Below are 21,203 nucleotides of genomic sequence, written 5' to 3' on the forward strand. Positions count from 1 at the left end.
GGTCTAAATAACATGCGATTTTTTAGACATGTCACATATACAATGTTATTATATTTTGTTGCCGTAATACAAACATATCTTTCAATTGGAAAACCGTTGTCTGTAAAGACGTTGGAGTTCGCATATGACAAAGTTTACATACAATTTCCACCAAAAGTTTAAGGATAATCCTTCAAAAGTGATGTTTCACTCCTGTTCTTATACTTACGTGAAATCATCTCATGTTTATAGAAAAATGAGGTTTTATACTGCAAACCCAATCTCTCTGTCTTCCAAGCTGTGGATTACATAACAATTTTTTGTTATGAAAAGTTGTTAAAAAATTACATTTTTTGTAGGAAAGAAATTAATTACTCCAGAATGGGTTTACTTAGATCAGTGACTTTTCGGGTAGAGTTAGACATATCTGAAAAATGTCTTGTCTATTTATTACTTTTTGTTTAAAAAAATTTGTGACAGCTCATTCACACATTATAATCCACATCTTTATCCTTTTTCCTTCAGAAAAACATGTCATTTTCTAAAAATGTTGTGTTTGAAATTCGCGATAAATTGTCCCGGGACCGCCACTACCACTTACATCATAACACTGGGACTTGGTAACACTGGCCAATCAGCTTATTCCCTCCATTTTTAGTAATCAGCTGTGGAGTTTGCTACAAGTGTGGAAAGGTTAGTTCTTCCTTGAAAAACTGAAAATGGGTTGAAATTCAGTGAGTGTTGACGTGAAGTGTCAGATTATTGGGATATGGAAGAATGACTAGAGATAATATTATCTAACTCTGTTCCCAAATTTATTAATCTGAGTACACCCATTCTGTAGTAATTAATTTTTTCCTATACGAAATGTGTTTTTATTAAGTTTTTATAACAAAATATTGTTATATAACCTGCAGTTTGAAAGCTAGAGAGGTTGGCTTTGCAGTAAAGAAAAACTTTTTTTTACAGGCATTTGGTCCCTGTATAAACATTAGAGAGTTTCACGTAAGTAGACTATGACAGGAGTGAAACATCACTTTTGAAGGATGTCCTTAAACTTATGATAGATGCTGTACTGGTTACATTTTACTGCGCTTTATATACTAACAGAAACAAGCGAACTAATTGTAAGAGTAGTTTATACGAAATTTTGACGAATCTTTGCGGATTGATGCATTTAATAGTGTAGTGTTAATATACTACATGAAAATTCGTAATTTTATTCTTCAAAGGGTTACCATGAGAAGAAATTCTATAGGAGGACATGGAATCTAAAATAAGAGGACATTGCTGAAAAAGGAGAACTTTCCAAAAATTGGTATGAACAAGATTAAAGATAGAAACAATGGCTCAACTTAGTTTTCTCACTAGTTGTATTACATCTGTACCCTATTTATCGGTGAAGCCCACATTGTGCACAAGAGCCTAAAGGGACAAACTTATATCTTGTAACAAATAACTATGGAACTGTTCACTGGACATGTCCTTGAAATTATATTTCTCCATGATGATACCTCTGACCGTCTCCGTTAGCATGCGATTTCGTTCTTTTGTCCATTGAGCAAATATTAGGGAAAATACTCTCTCCGCACTTTCATTGTGACTTTTTTATCCAATGTAATAAACCCTACTTCACCCTGAGGTATATTAGGGTTACAGTTGGCATCAAAATACATATTTTATAACCAATAAACAATAGTAAAGTGATAATACAAAATAGTGGTCACAGTTACAAATCACATTAATCATGTAGAAGCATGGAGATTAGTGAAAGAATGGCTGCTATTAAAGATAAATAGATGTTCCATTGTGACTTGGGATAAATAAATAGAATTGACATATTTTTAAGAATTCTGAGAAAGTTTCAGTGCTCGCAGAACTATTGTAATTGAAGAATTTGCACCATTGTTTATCTAAACTTAAATCTTTCTCAAAATTAGCTTGATTGGCATACCTTTGTACATTGCAGAATAAAATTGATAAAATAGCTTAGAATCACGAATAGTAGTGACTTTTTAGAATGTAAGAATTCAATGCATCTGAATAGGTCATCATATTTTATGTTTTATGTGCTCCAGCTTCAACCATTGAAAGCAGTTAAATTCTTTCATAGGTTTTCACCATTTGTTTAGATATTCTATGCATAATATCGCACATTATTCAATATTCATATTAATTCTAGCTGAAATGCGAAATGCCGGACATTTCAATTTTTTTAATGCTTGCCGGACAGGATAAAATGATTAAAAAAGTGGACATGTTCACCTTTTGCCTGATGGATGGTAACTCTAATTCTTCATATTATACCCTACATAACAAGAAAGATCAAAGATGATTTGGCAGTGGACTGTTAAACCAAATAACGGCTGCAGTCATGTTGCACCCTAGTTAAGCTATCTCAAACGCGATCACGGCCAACCAGTCACCAATGTCCTGCAGCACCCAGCCATACGAGCATATCAGCCACCAACAGTAGTGGAGCATCCCAAAGCACACGGTGGATTCTGCTCTATTGAGGTGTTCCGAGGCCTAACATTGAATAAACATCAGCAACTTCCCTGCTTCACAGACGTAATTACAAACTGCATGACCTTCAGCTAGTGCCAGCAAATGTCTAATGCAGCAAGGATCATCAGAAGCTTGCCTACCGCGTCTATGGTTCAGTACCAGCGCGCTCGTCTTTAATATGAGCGTCCAGGGTTCGATTACCGGCCAGGTCATGGCGAAATTTGTTGTGACAAAGCAGGCGTTGTACAGAATGGGTACAAATTCCCGTTACCCCCTATAAATGCCCAAATATACACACATACATCCAATTTACACTAACTGTGTGTCCAAAGTGTTCAAAGAATCAGTGTGGTCCTCATCATTCTCCTCATAAAAAATAATGCGTCCCCAGGTTCGGTATGACATTCACCTCAGCATTGCTAGTGTAATCTGTTTAAAAGCATATAATACTTATGTCAGTAATTTGCAGTAATCAATCTTAATGGCTTGACAAGAAATATACAAAACAAGTTACATTATAACTGTTTTAAATACGAGTATATTTTATGTAACATTTATATGCCTTTTATTACAAGTGCAAACGTTTTCGCTCTCCAGGGGCATCATCAGGCTGGAATTCATTTTAACATTTTAATATTTATGTATTGACATTTTATTCATAATTGCAGAACATAAGGCTCTCACATATAACACAGTGTTTAAAGTAGATATTCCTATCAGGACGTACTTTCCATCCTTTTACATCACGCATATAAAATGATAATCAACAGCCATCTTAGGCAGTTTGACAATACTTTGACCCACATGTAGCTTAACATTGATCAGTTTTAATATTCTTTTATCAATGTTATTATTCACAACTGTAGACCATAAGTTCTCGCACACAATATAGTGTTTGTGTATTTTATATTATATAGATAAGTTTAATATGAAACACACTTTCTTATGTTTTACATATAGACATAAGAAATGTGTTTTGACATTTACTCTATCACAATTTGCATCATAAAATGAAAGTATTTAAATATAGAGCACTTGTTTTTCTAAGATTTCTTTATGTTCTATTTCCAATATTTAGCTGTATGGGCTAGTCAGATATAAAGGACCTACGCAAGTACGCGACTCTTCAGGACCTGAGCAATGCGATACTGCTGTCGTTCCTTAACTATCTTCGAAACATCGGTCATTGCAAATCTCAGAACATAATTAATAGTTACAAATTATTTTTACATAAATTGTATCTGTAACGATTTGAACAAATATGATCTCTAACAGTTAACTTCGCTTAGTCTACGTGCATGTCCACAAGAATTAAGATTTCAACTATAAATCTATCCTTTTTTAATCTGAACTTAGTAATGTCGTTTGTATAGTTTGGACAAAATGGAAAGGTGTGTAATATTGTGCTCCCATTGTAATGTTAATAACGTATTATTTCTTTCTAATTTCAGTCGTAACAAATCAGTAGTATTAATTAGTTACTGTTTTCTTGGATATTTGTATATGGAGTATTAACGTTCAAATTGTTAGGAGGAATACATCGTTTTTATTTAAGCTCAGATGTAACTTTCCGAAATCGATGTGCATGATGCACGAAGATTACAAGCTGTCTTAAATTACACTTTCTACGTGTCATAATACAAACCAATAGAATTATTTAAATATTTTAATATCACAATTATACTAAAGTTGACAATGTACTATATTACAAACTTTTCACTAACATTCTAATGCTCCACAGCCTGAAGAATTATCTTGCCAATATTTACTCAACTTTTAACAGTGCTACACTCAAAAACTCTCACATGCCACTTAGACTTCATCGGTCATTTATATAACATGTGAAAGTAACTAATTCTGTAATCGGTATCAAAATTTAGTATCTATAATGCAGAAGTACACAACAAATAGTAAAAGATTTCCTTGTACAATTGTAGTAAATGTATTCTTAACATGACAATGTATTCCTCCAAAGAATGACATACAATACACATTTTCTTTCCCTCGCTGGTTGTAATGTAAAATTTCAGAAGAGTGGTTTCGAAGTTTACATAAATTACTCAAACATTTAAGAAAGTTCATAAAAAAATACAGGGTGATTCACGAGGATTTACCGTCCCTTACGGAGCTTATTTTCGAAGGCATTCTGAACAAAAAATGTCATATAAACATTCGTTCTAATCTCAATATTTTCAGAATTACACTAATTTGAAATTGTTTGTAAAATACCATTATTCTTGAGTTTTAAGGGGAAAATATTACAGATAAAGAATGAACTATTCAGGAGTATCATTTCTTTAATTAGGTGGTATTCTGAAGCTAAAAATGTGCTGTGAATTCCATAGTTGCTTCGTACAGAATTTTTTTTAGATTTTTAAGTACAAAATTACATTTTCTTACGCATTTATTACAACAATAATTGTTACAAATTATGCCAATCTTGTAAATTCTTTAAGACTGTACATTAGGATGCATAATTAAACTATAAAGAATCAAATTCTTAAAGTCGTATGATTTGTAACAATTTTTTTATAAGTGCGTAAGAATGATGTCATTTTAGTTAAAAATTGAAAAATAAAATCTCTGGAAAACAATTAACAACACATTTTTAGCTTCAGAACACTACCAATTAAAGAAATTATACTTCTGAATAGTTCATTCTCTATTTGTAATATTCTTTTGCCCTTAAAACTAAAGAAAAGATATTTTACTAACAACTTCAAATTAATGTAGCTCTGAAAATATTGAGATTAGGGCAAATGTTTATATGACATTTTTTGCTCAGAATGTTTTCAGAAATAAGCTCCGTAAGGGACGGTAAATCCTAGTGAATCACCCTGCATATACTCTTACCTTACTAAATATCACTTTACTTTCAACTCTTGAAGTCATTAAAATAGAATTTTTATTTAAAATCTTAGGAATTTTAATTCAATCCTGAATTTTCACAGCCTCTCATAATAACAGAATTTTCTGTCGTTACAAGTTCAGAAACCACTGTTCAAAGAGCCTAGAATAAACTGTATAATAGATTTTAAGAAAACTTATTTTGTATGCATAGTCACGTCTGATATGTAAGCTCCATGAGTTACCGAGATTTTAATAATATGAAGATGATTAAGACGTCATATCCGCTTAGTAATATTTTTAAATGAATAAAGAATTCTAAGCGATGTACTTCACTGTGAGTTTTGAAAAGACTGCTATTATTCTTTCTTAAAGCGAATTTACAAAGAAAGCCACAAGTCACATAAAAGACTTGCTACAATATATCTATTGGAAAGAAGTGTTTGAATAATATTTTCAATATTTGCTAAGGAAAGAACGAAACCAGATTTCGCTGCCAGAGAATAAGTAACTTCCATTATTAATGTGGTGTTTTGTCTCACTCAGCACTCCTCCGATGAATTTATTAAACGCTTCACTATCTGGCGAAGATCGGTGCTTTAATAAGAAAATTAAGTTACTTATTCAATATTTACACTGCCCTAATTATACATTAATTTAGTACTGATATAAAACTTCAATATTGAAATGAGAATTTCCCAAATAAACTGCTTTACTTTTGAAGAACTTCTATGTAAAAAATATATTATAGATTATGGTTTCACTGAAAACAAACTTTCACTACTACCTGGCAAAGCGAACTTCCGACACGGAAAATATGTGAAACATCAATGCTGCGACGTCTTGGTATCATGACATAAATAGACACCAGATCGACTGCAGCGCCCTGACCTACAAGGTCAAGTCGCAAGTTCGCCTTGCCGGATTATAACAGTAGATTGCTTTATTACTTACATTACATAACAAAAGACAATACAAAGAGAAACCAGGCAGAATTACAATCATTAGCCTATTCCACAAAAAATACAGACTAACGCTTCTGAAATAGACTTGATTGTAACTAATAAAATCGAAAAAAATCGTGGTTCGCAGAAATACTAGTATCAGAAAGTTACTTGTATCTTGCAAATATTTTGTTACCAGTAAATGGAAAGTGATAATATTTTATGCTATTTATATTTTATAGAGAATATTTACATGCCCAGAAACAACAATGCAGGTGTTTGAGTTAATAGATTTGCAGCATATTTACAGAAAAGTTTCTACTTTTCTCATAAGGAGAGTGACATCAAAACCTTTGCATGACATGGGAAGTACGTTAGGTCAATTCTATTAATTAATAAATATAATAATAATAATAATAATAATAATAATAATAATAATAATACGAATATAAGAGACTATTATTGTGTGGAACAGAAAAATGCAAGCCATACTTCACAAGATCTTCTATTTAACCCAGTGGTCTTCAGCACTCAATGAAATGGGTACAGTGCAAGGAGTGCAACAAAATATACTCCGTCGTGCAGAAGGGATAGGGAGACAGCGTACTCGCCAGCAGCCACGACTGCACGCTGGTACTGTAAGAGACCTGCGGGTAAGAGACGCTACCCCGAGAGTGCAGTATGCTGATGACCGCTGATTTAACCTAACAAAATGGCTCAGTGATAATGGACTGAACTCGTGTTCGGAGTATTCGGGAGGTTCCTCGTTCGATGCCCGATGCTAACCAATCTAATCGAAAGTTTTTGTGGTTTTCCTCGACTGCACAAAACTAATTTTCAGTTAAATAAATACGAATGTCGGATTAGATGCCAGTTATCACGGCAACAAGCATTCCCAACAGTAAATCAGAGACAGTCACGATATGATAAATATAGTTAATGACATATGTTCAGAGTTACTGATGTTTTAGTTCGAACAATACCGAAAAATTGTCTCAAAGATAATTATATAATTTGCTAAATAATAATAATAATAATAATAATAATAATAATAATAATAATTTACAGCTAAATAAACACTACATTACGTATTGAATTTATAGTCGAATAAGTTTCAACGAGTGCGTACGTATTTAAATAGTGAACGTGAAAGATAATAAATGGAGTCTTGTGCAATTCTTCTAAAATTAACAGTAGCACAAAATATACGTATATGCAGTATTTATCTCATTTTCTATTAGACATAGACCACTGTGACCTAGGATAAATTTAAACTTGAGATCGCAATATGTTTTGTGTTGTTGTCGCCCAGTGTCAAACCTGCACAGTTTTAGTAGCACCCCACGAACGAAGTGAGATATGTTAGCCAAGTTTGAGTGCTATTCATATGGACCTCCCAACTTGGCCCATCAGATAAATCAAACGCACAACTGCGAGATGATTGAGTGTCTTATGAGAGACTCCAACTGTTACAGCAAGTTATGACAGACCCTGGTCTAAAATGGTTCCCTATAAATTGCGTATGTAAAGCATAACACATACGACCGATTAACATCGTTAGAACAATCTTGCTGATGATCGATTTTGGAAGCTTAATATGAGACTCTTTTAGTGGTGTACATTTATGTTTCCGTATTATGAAAGGAACAACTTGCAAGTGTTATGAAGTTTAAGTACTTCAGGTGATTTCATTGTGAAGAACAATGGGATTAGATACTTTAGGTCAATAGATCAATAGGACTATTCTCAACTGTGTCTTGAGTTTCAGAGTTTCCGATGTTTCGTAATTACTTCCAGGTTCCATCATCATGAAAACCGTATTGTGCAAGATTTCAAGGTTTGTCCACTGTATTTTGGTACTTAAGTCTAGCTACGTCAACCTTTTGGGCTAGCCATACATAACTACCCAATAGAGTAAGAGAGAGATACTACATAATAAGTATCATGTAATACAATATCTATTGATGAATTTGCTAATACGACACCTGTTAAACCTCCAATGGTAAATAGGAATACAAATCACAATGATCATAAACAAGGAGCTCTATAAGATAATTGAGATCCATATACAGTGGCTAATCAACTAAAAATTTTAATTCCTGTTTGTACTGCAATAATTATAGTGTTCTTGAGCAATACGATACTTGCAATATTATGGTACCTGTATGTAATTCCGAAATGCAAGAGATAGTACAGTTTAAGACAGAGCTGATTGTCCAAATTTATTCTTCAAAACTGTTGTCAATATATACATGGTGATTGACGAGGATTTAATGTCCTTTACGGAGCTTATTTCTTAAGACATTTTGAGCAAAAAATGTCATATAAACATAGTTCCTATTCTCAATATTTTCAGTGTTACACTAATTTAAAGTTGTTTGTAAAATACGTTTTCTCTTTAGTTTTAAGGTAAAAGAATAATACAAATAGAGAATGAACCATTTAGAAGTATAATTTATTTAATTAGCACGTATTATGATGCTAAAAATGTGCTGTGAGCTCCTTAGTTGCTTCGTAAAGACATATTTTTCTTTTTTTAACTAGAAAATTACATTGCGCACTTATCACAACAATTATTACAAATACATCACTTCCACCGACTTAATTATTTGCAGTTCAATTTTTAATCCTAATTTACAGTCTTGGAGAGTTTACGACACATTTTTAAAAATGTCGCCGTCCGCTTGAGTAGGCTACACTTGGCCGCACGCTTGTGAACGGCACTCGTGGCTCTACGTAACTGCATACGGCTAGCTTTGATTTCTATAGCACTCGCGTTGGCTGCTGACTGCACGCTGACTCGCGTTCACAGCAATGCGTTCCAATAACGAAACGTAACTCTGTAAATATTGAGAATAGGACCCATGTTTATATGACATTTTTTGCTCAGAATGTCTTCGGAAATAAGCTCCGTAAAGGATGGTAAATCCTGGTGAATCACCTTGTATAATACCTTAATGGTTCCATATTCAAACAGAAATTATACCAACTGTACTCGAGATTTCAACAGTTTCTTTGAATATATGTAAAAGCATAAAAGGATTTACAGAATAAAAATTGTCAATGATGGCTTGAAATATCTGGTACAACAGAGTAATTTACTGTTCCAAAGCTCACAAAATGACGACTGCTATAAATTAACTTACAGTTGATACATTTTCTTATATATTATTCTCTAACCATGGAACCAGTTAGAAATTACAAAAGTTCTGCTACGTGCAATTTCTTTCGTGAAGTAATACCCAGATTGCATCATATTCAAGAGTTCTTTATACTTTTACTTCGAATGGCGATACTTCAACTATGTTTTAAATAAAACAATTGACTAATAAATCATGAAAATTGCTGAAGGAAAATATCTTCAATATTTGCAGAAATATCTTGAAATTTGCAATCAATATGTATCATACCAATGAGTAGGTATATTTTTTAAAGTACTGGTACACAAAAAACTAATAAACTACCACTCATTTTTATCATTTCTTCTTTCAGCAGTTAATATAGAGGCCTATTTAATATTACAACATAACAATTAGGGAAATCCTTATGAGTACAATTAGCCTACTCATTACAATAACTTTACTACAAAGTGGTTTTTAAATGCTTGGAATGAAAATTATTTCATTAAACATACGGAGCGTTCCTATGCAGGCCGGCCCCAGGTAAATATGTTCCATGGGCTTATACGACCGTAGTGTGGAGCGCTCGCCCGAGGAAGCTAAGCAGAGAAGAGTCGAATGGGACGGATCTGCGTAAGGAAGCGTGAATGGACCTGCCCTTACACCGGCGTATGACCACTCGCCGCCCGAAAACAGATTTTGTTAGATGGAGGCTGGAGCGGGATCGGTCTGCATAGCAATTCTCTGTATAATCAATACAGGCTGGAAAGATGAATTTTTTACGGAGGAAGAAAGGTAAGGAAAAATACCCGTATATTCTTACCGTGGTAAAAAAAAAATTAAATGTCACGATTTACACTTTCTCATTGTGCGAGTAACGAAATGTTAAGTGGAAAGAATTTTATATGCTTAAAATTAGTTTTATATGCTTAAAATTAGATTTGGAGATTTTCATGGAAATAAGCATAGGCCTACAAGTCCTCGAAATCACTGATACAGTAGAAGTAGTTCTGGGAAATCTGTCTGCTGTGTACAGTGGATTCTCCTAAACAATGCGTCTGCTTTACTCGTAATCAATATCTACGAGTCAATTTATCACGGTACGAAATACATTAAATTTAACCATTTTTGTGAAACTTTAATGAGTCTTTGTATGTAATCAGCGATCCACTTTAACATACCATTTTCTTCGTGATATTCTGTACTGTCTGGACGAAACCGAAAAATGAAGCTGTAAGCTTACATACATACATACATACATACATACATACATACATACATACATACATACATACATACATACATACATACATTACATACGTAGACTATTATATACAAAATTTATTCTACCTACTTTTCTTTCCTAGGTTCTGTTCGTTCAGGCGACATGACTGCCACGGTAATGAAGAGACCCTGACGAAGAAAATGGTCAATCAATTGTTTCTTAAAAGTTATCTAAATCGTGCTTGTTATGATTTGAAATAAATTGTATATTAATATTAAGGGATAGCCTATACATAAGTAAGGGTCTTAATATACTACTAATATGTTTCAATATTTGTCACATTTAATTGTCTATTTTCGTAAAAAACAAGTAAGTAAATAACGACTTCACTGTGTTAACATTATATATTTTGGTTTTATGTTACCTGATTGACCAGTTTCGATGTTATTTGCATCAAACTCCGAATAAGAGACTAGAATTATTAAGTTGACACAGTGAAGTCGTTATTTATGTAATTTAAATAATTTAACAGTACATCAGTGAATATACGAGGCGCATCCAGAAACTAAGTTTCCCTATTTAAAAAAAAAGAACACACACTTTCAGGAAAACATTTATTGGCAACAGGTACAGCAATATTTCAGCTATTTTTCAATATAGCCACCATCAGAGTTGAGACACTTGTCGTATCGTGGAATCAACTTTTGTATCCCTCTGTCGCAGAACTCTGCCGCCTGTGAATGGAACCAGCGTGTGACAGACGTCTTCAGCTCTTCGTCGTTGCCAAAACGCTCACTGGAGGACAGGAATTTCTTGAGGTGCAAGAAAACGTGAAAATCGCTGGGAGCAATATCAGGACTGTAGGGTGGATGATCAAACAACTTCCAGCCTAATTCCGTCAAAACAGCTGCTGTGCGCCGAGCCGTATGTGGACGAGCATTGTCATGGAGGAGCACAACACCTGCAGTAAGCATTCCACGCCTCTTGTTTTGAATGGCACTTCGCAATTTTCGCAGTGTTTCACAGTAACGGTCAGCGTTCACTGTTTCACTTCTTGGAAGGAAGTCAATGAGCAGAATGCCCTTCCTATCCCAGAACACCGTGCACATCACTTTCCGTACCGACAGCGTCTGTTTGAATTTCGTCCTGACCGGAGATCCACTATGCCGCCAATGCATTGACTGCTGCTTGGTTTCCGGGGTGAAGTGCGAAATCCAAGTCTCATCGCCCGTGACGATCTTCTCGAGGAACTCGTCGCCGTCATCGTGATACCGTTGCAGAAATGTCAGTGTTGCTCCTAAACGTTGCATTTTGTGTTGTGCATTAAAGAACTTTATCACCGACCGAACCTCGTAGGCGGCGGGAGAAGGAATAAGAGCTTCCATTTCGGACCACTGCTGCCACGCTACTGGCACCAGGCGGGACCTGTCTGGCTGGCATATGATTGATACGTCATAGATCTGTTACGCATGCGCAATGGACACGGCTAATTACGTTTACTTTCAAGGGGAAAAATCGGGAAACTTACTTTCTGGATGCGCCTCGTACAAGTCTGAAAAGGGTGTATTCAAGAATGAATAAAAACGAAGTTATAGCTCGCGCAAGGAACCATTACCGAAAAGGAATGGTGATGTTGCTGTCTGTTTCGACGTGTGTATGTAGACACGCCGAGGGGCGAGAGGTACGGGCCGATGGAAGTACTGTCTCTTCCAAGAAGATGAACAAATGAGGACATCGCTGTGGAAATAAAAAACGTAGCAAGAGAAAAATTCGAAGCTAATTAAACGCGCAACATTTTTTCATGAATGAAATAATAATAATACCGTGCGATACAAGACACGTATTCACATGCAATGGAACAAACTACTGTCGTAATGTAACTATCACAACGCAAGACTGAATCGATCGATGTCACTTCTCTTCCGACAATACTCTTGAATATCATTCAAGCTACATCGTGATCTTTCTTGTCGCCCGCTCTTCCTTATCGCATTGTTTCATTCGCATTCCTTCCGTCGGTATTCCCTGCTTGCGAGACCGATACCCTGAAATAGCATTTATGTGAATTTGTGCAAAATTAATGAAATTAATGAGAGACATCTAGGCCTACGTATTTGAACAACAAAATCAATAAACGAAAAAAAAGCCTTATGTGCTTATCTTTCTTGATTTCCGTACATAATAAATTATAAATATTTATTCAATAATAATAATAATAATAATAATAATAATAATAATAATAATAATTACAATAATTACAACACATCAGTTATTCATAGATATCAAAAAGACATATGACTCGGTTAATAGAGAAGTTTTATATGATATTCTTATTGAATTTGGTATTCCCAAGAAACCAGTTCGATTAATTCAAATGTGTCTCAGTGAAACGTACAGCAGAGTCCGTATAGGACAGTTTCTGTCGGATGATTTTCCAATTCACTGCGGGCTAAAGCAAGGAGATGTATTATCACCTTTACTTTTTAACTTTGCTCTAGAATATGTCATTAGGAAAGTCCAGGCTAACAGAGAGGATTTGGAATTAATCGGGTTACAACAGCTGCTTGTCTATGAGGATAACGTGAATATGTTAGGAGAAAATCCACAAACTATTAGGGAAAACACGGAAATTTTACTTGAAGCAAGTAAAGCGATATGTTTGGAAATATATTCCGAAACGACAAACTGTATGTCTCGTGACTAGAACATAGTGCGAAATTGGAAATTTATCCTTTAAAGAGGTAGAAAAATTCAAATATCTTGGAGCAACAGTAACAAATATAAATGACACTCGGGAGGAAATTAAAGACAGAATAAATATGGGAAATGCCTGTTATTCTGTTGATCAGCTTGTGTCATCCAGTTTGCTCTCAAAAAAACTGAACGTTAGAATTTATAAAAAAAAAATATAATACCGGTTGTTAGAATTTATAAAACACTTATATTACCGGTTGTTCTGTATGGTTGTGACACTTGGACTCTCACTTTGAGAGAGGAACAGAGGCTAAGAGTATTTGAGAATGAGGTGCTTAGGAAAATATTTGGAGCTAAGAGGAATGAAGTTACAGAAGAATGAAGAAAGTTACACAACGCAAAACTGCACACAATATGCATTGTATTTTTCACCTGACATAATTAGGAACATTAAATCCACACGTTTGAGATGGGCATAACATGTAGCACGTATGGACTAATCCAAAAATGCATACAGAGTGTTAGATGGGAGGCCGGAAAGAAAAAGAACTTTGGGGAGGCCGAGACGTAGATAGAATGATAATATTATAATGAATTTGAGGGAAGTGAGATATGATTGCAGAGACTGGATTAATCTTGTTCAGAATAGGGACCGATCTTCTACACAAATAAATTTTCTTTCTACGTTCTCAATTTGTTTTCTCGTAAAAATCTGAATTACTGACAACAATTTTCATTACACACTCAAAAGATGTTATGGTAGTCGTGCGCGGCTTCTATTCAAACATTCTAGATCTAATTATCGAGTTCATGGCGGATGAATTTTAATAAAAGTATATTAAATAAAAGTAATATAAAAATAGTTCTGTAATTGGAATACTTCCCCACGAATTCTAATAAAAGCGACGCACTATGAATACGGGCGGTGAGAGCCACAGCAGACATCACAGAAATAACACTGCTTTTGTTAAATGGGATTAAAATCGCTCTTCAGCTCGCACAATTTTTCGATACGATACTGAAAAAAATTAATATTAAACTGAAGAATGCACATTAGTTGTGAATATAAAACTTGCAATAATAAGATCCTGCAGGAAGATGGTGTCACTTTCATGAATATGAAACTGAAAAATGTGCTCATTTTCTCTCCAAGCACTTCAATTGCTTCCCCATGCAAAAGGTGATGACTACAATGAACCACGAGAGAGAAAATGGAAAATAAAGCCGGCGTAAATGATACTGCGACGAGAGGCTTGTTTATATGGGTATGATAATGAGGAATTAAGTTCCGTCCTCCTGGAATATAATTTTGTTATTCAAAAGGCTTCTTTAAAGCAGAAGCATTTTCTGAGAACCGTATTCCCCATAAATGAAATGTAAGCCATCAACATAGGAAAAACTATTGTCCTTCTAATCTTTGAGCGTTTTAAATTCTGAGTTACAGCATAATTGGAGGATTTACAAAATACGCCTATAGAAGTGAACGTAGCTTTTTTTCTCGCGGTCAGTCTTCATTGCCTGTACAACCACTATGAGGTATAGATCTATTCCGAAAGCTCAAAATGTGTATAATAAATAAGTGATTTTGAGAAAAAGAAAAGGGGGAACTATTAGCACTGTTTTCGGTGTTCAAAAGTGAGGGGTATTAGTAACAGAATCAAGGGTGAAAGCTTGATTGAAATAAAAATATATTTGATATTACAGAAATTGCATTGGAAAGTGTCGTCAGGAAGTCTGAACTGCAAACACGGAGCAACATTGTTTATAAATCCACACAAATATTGGCATTTGCGGATGACATTGTCATTATTGGCAGATCCATGAAATATGTAAAGGAAGTGTTCCTTTCCTTGGAACAGGCTGAAAAAGAAATAGGCCTCATCATCAACGAGAGGAAAACAAAATATATGTTGGCAGATAATGGAAAGATAGTTGATAAGACAGCCTGCAGATATCAGATTATAATTTTGAGAAAGTTGACAACTTTACATATTTCGGCTTGAAATATCACTTTAGTTCGCATGCTCTATCCAGGAAAGTAAAAGTTATTCTTTACAAAACATTAGTGAGAACAGTTTTGACATATGCGGCAGAAACGTGGTCAATCTCCAAAAACGATTAAAAAAGATTGGAGATTTTCGAAAGAAAGATTCTGCGAAGGATCTATGGTCCAACATTTGAGGAAGGTCTTTGGAAGAGGAGATGCAACTATGAATTATATAGACTTCTAGGAGAGCCAAATATAATCAATACAGTTAAAACTAGCAGATTGAGGTGGGCAGGGCATGTAATACGCATGGACCCAAGTGTGAACCTTGCAAAAAATTGTAATAACAAATCCGGGAGGTCAAAGAAGACGAGATCGACCGCACTTGCGGTGGATTGATGGAGTGGAAGAGGATGCCAGAAAGTGGGGTGCAAGAATTGGAAGGCTGCTACACAAGATAGAGACGGATGGCGACAATTACTAAGGGAGGCCCAGGCCCACCAAGGGCTGTAGCGCCAATGATGATGATGATGATGATGATATTACAGAATGCATTCGGTGAATAAATATGTACTTGTCGAATTTCAAAACTAATCTGTGTCTTAAGTTGGCTTATGCAATCAGCAATATCTTTTTTTTTAATTTGTTTGTTTTACGGCGCTTTATCAACTATGACACTTATGTAACGTCTATTTGAAATGAAGGTAATAATGCTAATCCAGTGTGCAATACCGAAAGTTACTCAGCCTGATTTACTCTTAATGGGTTTAGGTAATACCCCGGAAAAAGAACCTCAACCAGGTAACTTGACACAACCAGGATTTGAACCCAGAATTTCACGTTCAGACATGCAACCATTACTCCACAGCGGTGGACACCAGCAATACTGGAAATGTATGAATTAAGAGGTTCTTGTCCTGTACTGTAACAAATTGTTCTTGTATCGTTCTTGTTACTTAGCTTATTAAAGGAAAATATATTTAGAGAAAAAGCACTTACTTTTGAATCTTATCTAACTTTATATTCCCAAATCGATTTCTTTTGGCTGGCAGAAAGAGTCAGGATTTTTAACGTCCTCATCGTCCTCACAAAAAAAGTGCTCTATTGCAGTCTCATAACAAATCAAAAGTTCTAAATATGTCGTGAAACACTACTGCAGCGGATACATTTTAGCTTCCTCTGCTCGCGTATGTGCAGAATATGCTCTGTGCACTGCCGCGACCGCACTATATTCGCGAGAGAGTAAGATAAAATATAGGCACTGTACTATGATACTAAAAAGAAGCTATGATATGTCACAATAATGTAGCATATTATTTTGGTTACGTTAATGCTCCGTTGTTGACATTCCCGCCAAAAATCGTGTTTTTGTCTATTACAGTGTCATAAATGTATGCAAAACAAAATATGAACTCTGTGCATAACATAAACACAGATGCCGGATTTTAGAACGAATTACATTAAGTCGATTAAGAGACATTCTAAAAAAAATATGCGTTGAGTTCTGGAAATAATACCATATAAAATGCATCACTTCGGTATTGAGTATCGAATTTTGGATTATATATAATTATTATTCGATGTTCTTCAATATTCCAAGTAAAGGAAAATGGGCTGAACTTATTTTTCCACAAAAATTGCAAATGCTGAGAGTTTAAACTACAGCTATTGTTTACTGATTATTATTAATGATAGTAATAAAATTAATAATGTTAATATTACATTGTCACTTAATTGATATATGTATTTATTATTTATAATAGATATTAAGCATAATTCCATGAAGATTTATTTTTATTCTGTATATACTTTTAATTTACTCATTTATTTATTGATACGTACGCTATATTTATTTATTTGTTTATTTTTTACTTATTTATTAATTCATTTATTCGTTAATCGTTTATTCCTTTATTCTTATATTTGTTTATTTATTTATTTCAAATAATAATAATAATAATAATAATAATATAATAAATTCCAGGCATTGTACTTTTGATCCATCACATCTACATAATGAAATTGTAAGAATTTGGATCGTAAGGCATTCATCTCTATGGTGATGCTTAGTGAGAACGATATTAAAGAATTGCTTCAGTGTTAATACAGGACACTCACTCAACTCATATGAGAAATAATTTCCATTTCATTGTCAGGAATCGAACCCGGAAAAAACTGATTTGTAGATTTTCATTTTCATTTAGTGTTCTGCCCAAGGGCAGGTCTTTCACTGCAAATCGAGCTTTCTCCAATCTTTCCTATTTTCTGCCTTCCTGTTTGTTTCCTCATATGATCCATGTATCTTAATGTTGTCTATCATCTGATATCTTCTTCTACCCGAACTCTTCTCCCGTTCACCATTCCTTCTGGTGCATCCTTCAGTAAGCAGTTTCTTCTCAGCTAGTGACCCAACACAGCTTCTTTCTGTCCACTTCACACTTTCTATTCTTCTACCTATCCACATTTCAAATGCTTCTGTTCGCTTCTCTTCTAGAAACGCTTAATTTTACTTTTCGTCATATTGAAGGGCATGATCTATTATTTGTCGTTTATTCTTTATTTACTTTCTTATTGACTTATTTATCCGCTTATACATTTACTTTTACTTATTTTATTTATCTTACTCATTTAATATACGTTGTAATTAATTTGTAATTTAGATATTACTTCTGTATTAAACGCAAAAGTAATAGGCTATAATAAGTACCTCTACTACTTCCTCGACTTCAATAAGTATAATTATTTAACGCTATAGTACATTATTACCATTATCATTATATTATTATTGTCTTTGATTTTCTGGCTCTGCGGATTTCTTTGAACACTTCTTTATATCACCCTTACAAGTTTTCAGGCAAGATTCATGCACTTTCCTTATAGTATGTCATGTCTATTATGTTATTGCTTCCTGCATTTTTTTATTATCCAATGTAATAAACCCTATTTCACCCTGAGGTATATTAGAGTTATAGTTGGCGTCAAAATACATATTTTACAACCAATAAACAATAGAAAAGTGATAATACAAATTAGTGGTCACAGTTACAATTCACATGAATTATGTAGAAGCATGCACATTAGTGAAAGAATGACTCCTGTTAAAGATTAATGAGATGTTTGAGGAATAATCAAAGCAAAATATATACAAGAATGTCTAACAGTTTCAAAACAAATACACGACTTTAGAAAGATAATCGATAGTAGATTGATAAAACAAAGTCTGAGTTTCAGTTTCAAATTAATACTTAATTCATGAACAGTGAAACAGTTAAGAGTAATACAAGGATAATACAAACAATGATTTACGCTTACAAGATACATACATGATTCAGGAACAATTACAATAATTAAAATAATAACATTCGGTTAGAACATTTGCTGTAAAAATAATTTAACAATTTCCTTTAAATTACTTCGGTGTTACTGCTATAGATATGAGATTATACGATAGATCAAACGTCTCTAAAAGCGTACTCGCGATTAAGCCCCTGAACGGAACCGAAGCCAGTACGTAATAAGCGAGCTTCGCCTCACCCATTCCCACCTGCACTGTACTCAATGTTTATGCGCAAACGAAGAGCAGTGGCGGACTGCCATTATCATTGTGTTGGTCGGAGTGTTCCACGTTTCACAATGTCTTCTAATCGTGGGCGTAGTACATTAAAGGATGAATAGGAAGAGAAATATTTTTGTGTTAGTGGGGAGAATATGAAATGCTTAATTTGTTCGAAAATTTTTAAGGGTGTGTTAAAATTCAATATGCGACGACAATACTAGACTCTTCATAAAGAATATCATACAATTACAGGCATGTTGGTCATGTGAAAATAATTTCTTTTGGGACGTCTGTATAACTGTTGATTATACATAATAATCAGTATATTGCAATACGTTTACACTCAGTTCAGCATGACAAACTTATAGTTTTTCGTTTAATTTTAGGTGAAGTGCGTAGGCCTACAAATATTTTGATAAATATAAAATAAGAAAATACAAACACAAATCACACTCGTATCCTCAGTCTTAAACAATAAAAGCTTCTTGCTAGCTATGTTCTAGCTTGGAATATTGGAAAATCAATTAAGCCCTTTACAGAAGCATCATTGGTAAAATCGTGCATACAGGACGTTACTAGAATACTGTGTCCAGAACAAAGTCAAAGTTTAAGAAAATTAAATTGTTTCCAATTACAGTTCAGAGAAGGAATTTCAAGATTGTAAATGTAATTGAATCTGAAGTCCAAACCACAATTAACCAGTTTGTAGCTTACTCACTTGCATTGGACAAAAGCACAGATAGAAATGACAAAGCTCACCTATCCATTTTCATCCGAGAAGTTAATGAACATTTTACTGTGTCTGAATGTCTTCTAGATGTAATTGCAAAATACAACTGGAGAAGATCTTTTCCAGGCACTGAAAGGCACCATAGAACAGAAGAGGTTGAATTTGCAATGACTTGTGATATTTCTTATTATTTTGATATTATTTGTAAACATAAGCACACCGTTGCCGTGATCCACCACTGATCGCTCCCATCTGTTGAGGTACGAGTCTCTCCCTCTTCTCTAGCCTTACAGCACACTGTGTTCGGCGGCCAGCATCGAGAGCACGAAAGACTATATGCTTTTTGGAGACATCTGCGATAGATGTTAAAGTTACCCTCATTACAGGCCATGGAGTCTCACTGGATAGCGAGAGGACGACTCCAACTTTTCTACAGTAGATATTCGGCATTAATAGCAGTAGAACTGTCAGTCCTACGAGCTCGCCGCCTTTACCCTAAGGAAATACTTCCCCTGTACTCATTTCTGTTAGAAGCTGAGTAAACCCCAGGACCGTAATGCGGCCGAAGGGATTAGATCAATGGAGAAAATTATGACCCCATCGTAAATGAAAGTCGTAGCTTTTGGCTTGCAGACTTACCTGCGAGTCTATCGCAAGTCCTTAATACGATTTAGGCCATTAAAAATTCTTTCTGATTTCAAACTTACAGATTTTAAGTTTTTTATATTTATATTTTATAATTTCGTCTCCTTTAAATTGGTAGAGAAAGGAATAGTAACATTTGCAATATGTAAATTCCTCTCCTTTAATTTATGCACTAAGATGTTTGACTTATCATAATGTACTCTCCTGTGCATCATTATTTGTTTATCCTGACAGAGAACCGCAGGATTGTAGTTACATGGCGCGGATGTATTGAATAAATTAAACGCTTTCCCCAATAGCTGATAGATGATTTTACCAATGTGGTTATGCCTGCTAGTGTAATCAGGGGAAGCATGATCCTGACATCCGTGGACGACATGATGGATCGTTTCGCCTCTGGCATGGCATGCTCGAAACAATCCCTCAACATTTTCATTAAATATTTCTCTCCTATGATGTGTCATTACAAGATGGCCCTGAATGTCCTCAGCTATGGTACACACGAATCCCTTCTCGTTACTCAGCCCCCGGGAAGACACTACTGCTGCTGCTACCGCTAATACCACTACCACCACCATCACTACTTCACATTATAAAATCTTCATTCATTGATTACGCGCGAGACGATGTAAATATTTCTCTACCTACTCTGACATGTTTTTCGTATTAAGGTAGACACTCACTCACCGGAACGGATTTGTTCGACGCGTTCGGATTTTTATTCCTTGCACTATTTTAAGTTGAGCATCGTCAACTTGACCGTATCGCCTCCATAGACATGACCTCCGTCCAGAATTCTGGTTAGAGAAATCTATACGGATTTCCATACGAACCAAAAACGAAATAAAGAAAGTCAAGACAATATAGCGATTGCAAAGCCTTCAATCGCGATACTATTGAAGACGTAAATGAAGTGAATGATGCGAAGCTCATTTTATTATTTCTTCTTTCGAAACTATTGCAATTAAA

The sequence above is a fragment of the Periplaneta americana genome, chromosome 17 (genome assembly GCF_040183065.1).
Source record: "Periplaneta americana isolate PAMFEO1 chromosome 17, P.americana_PAMFEO1_priV1, whole genome shotgun sequence".
Taxonomy (NCBI): Eukaryota; Metazoa; Arthropoda; class Insecta; order Blattodea; family Blattidae; genus Periplaneta; species Periplaneta americana.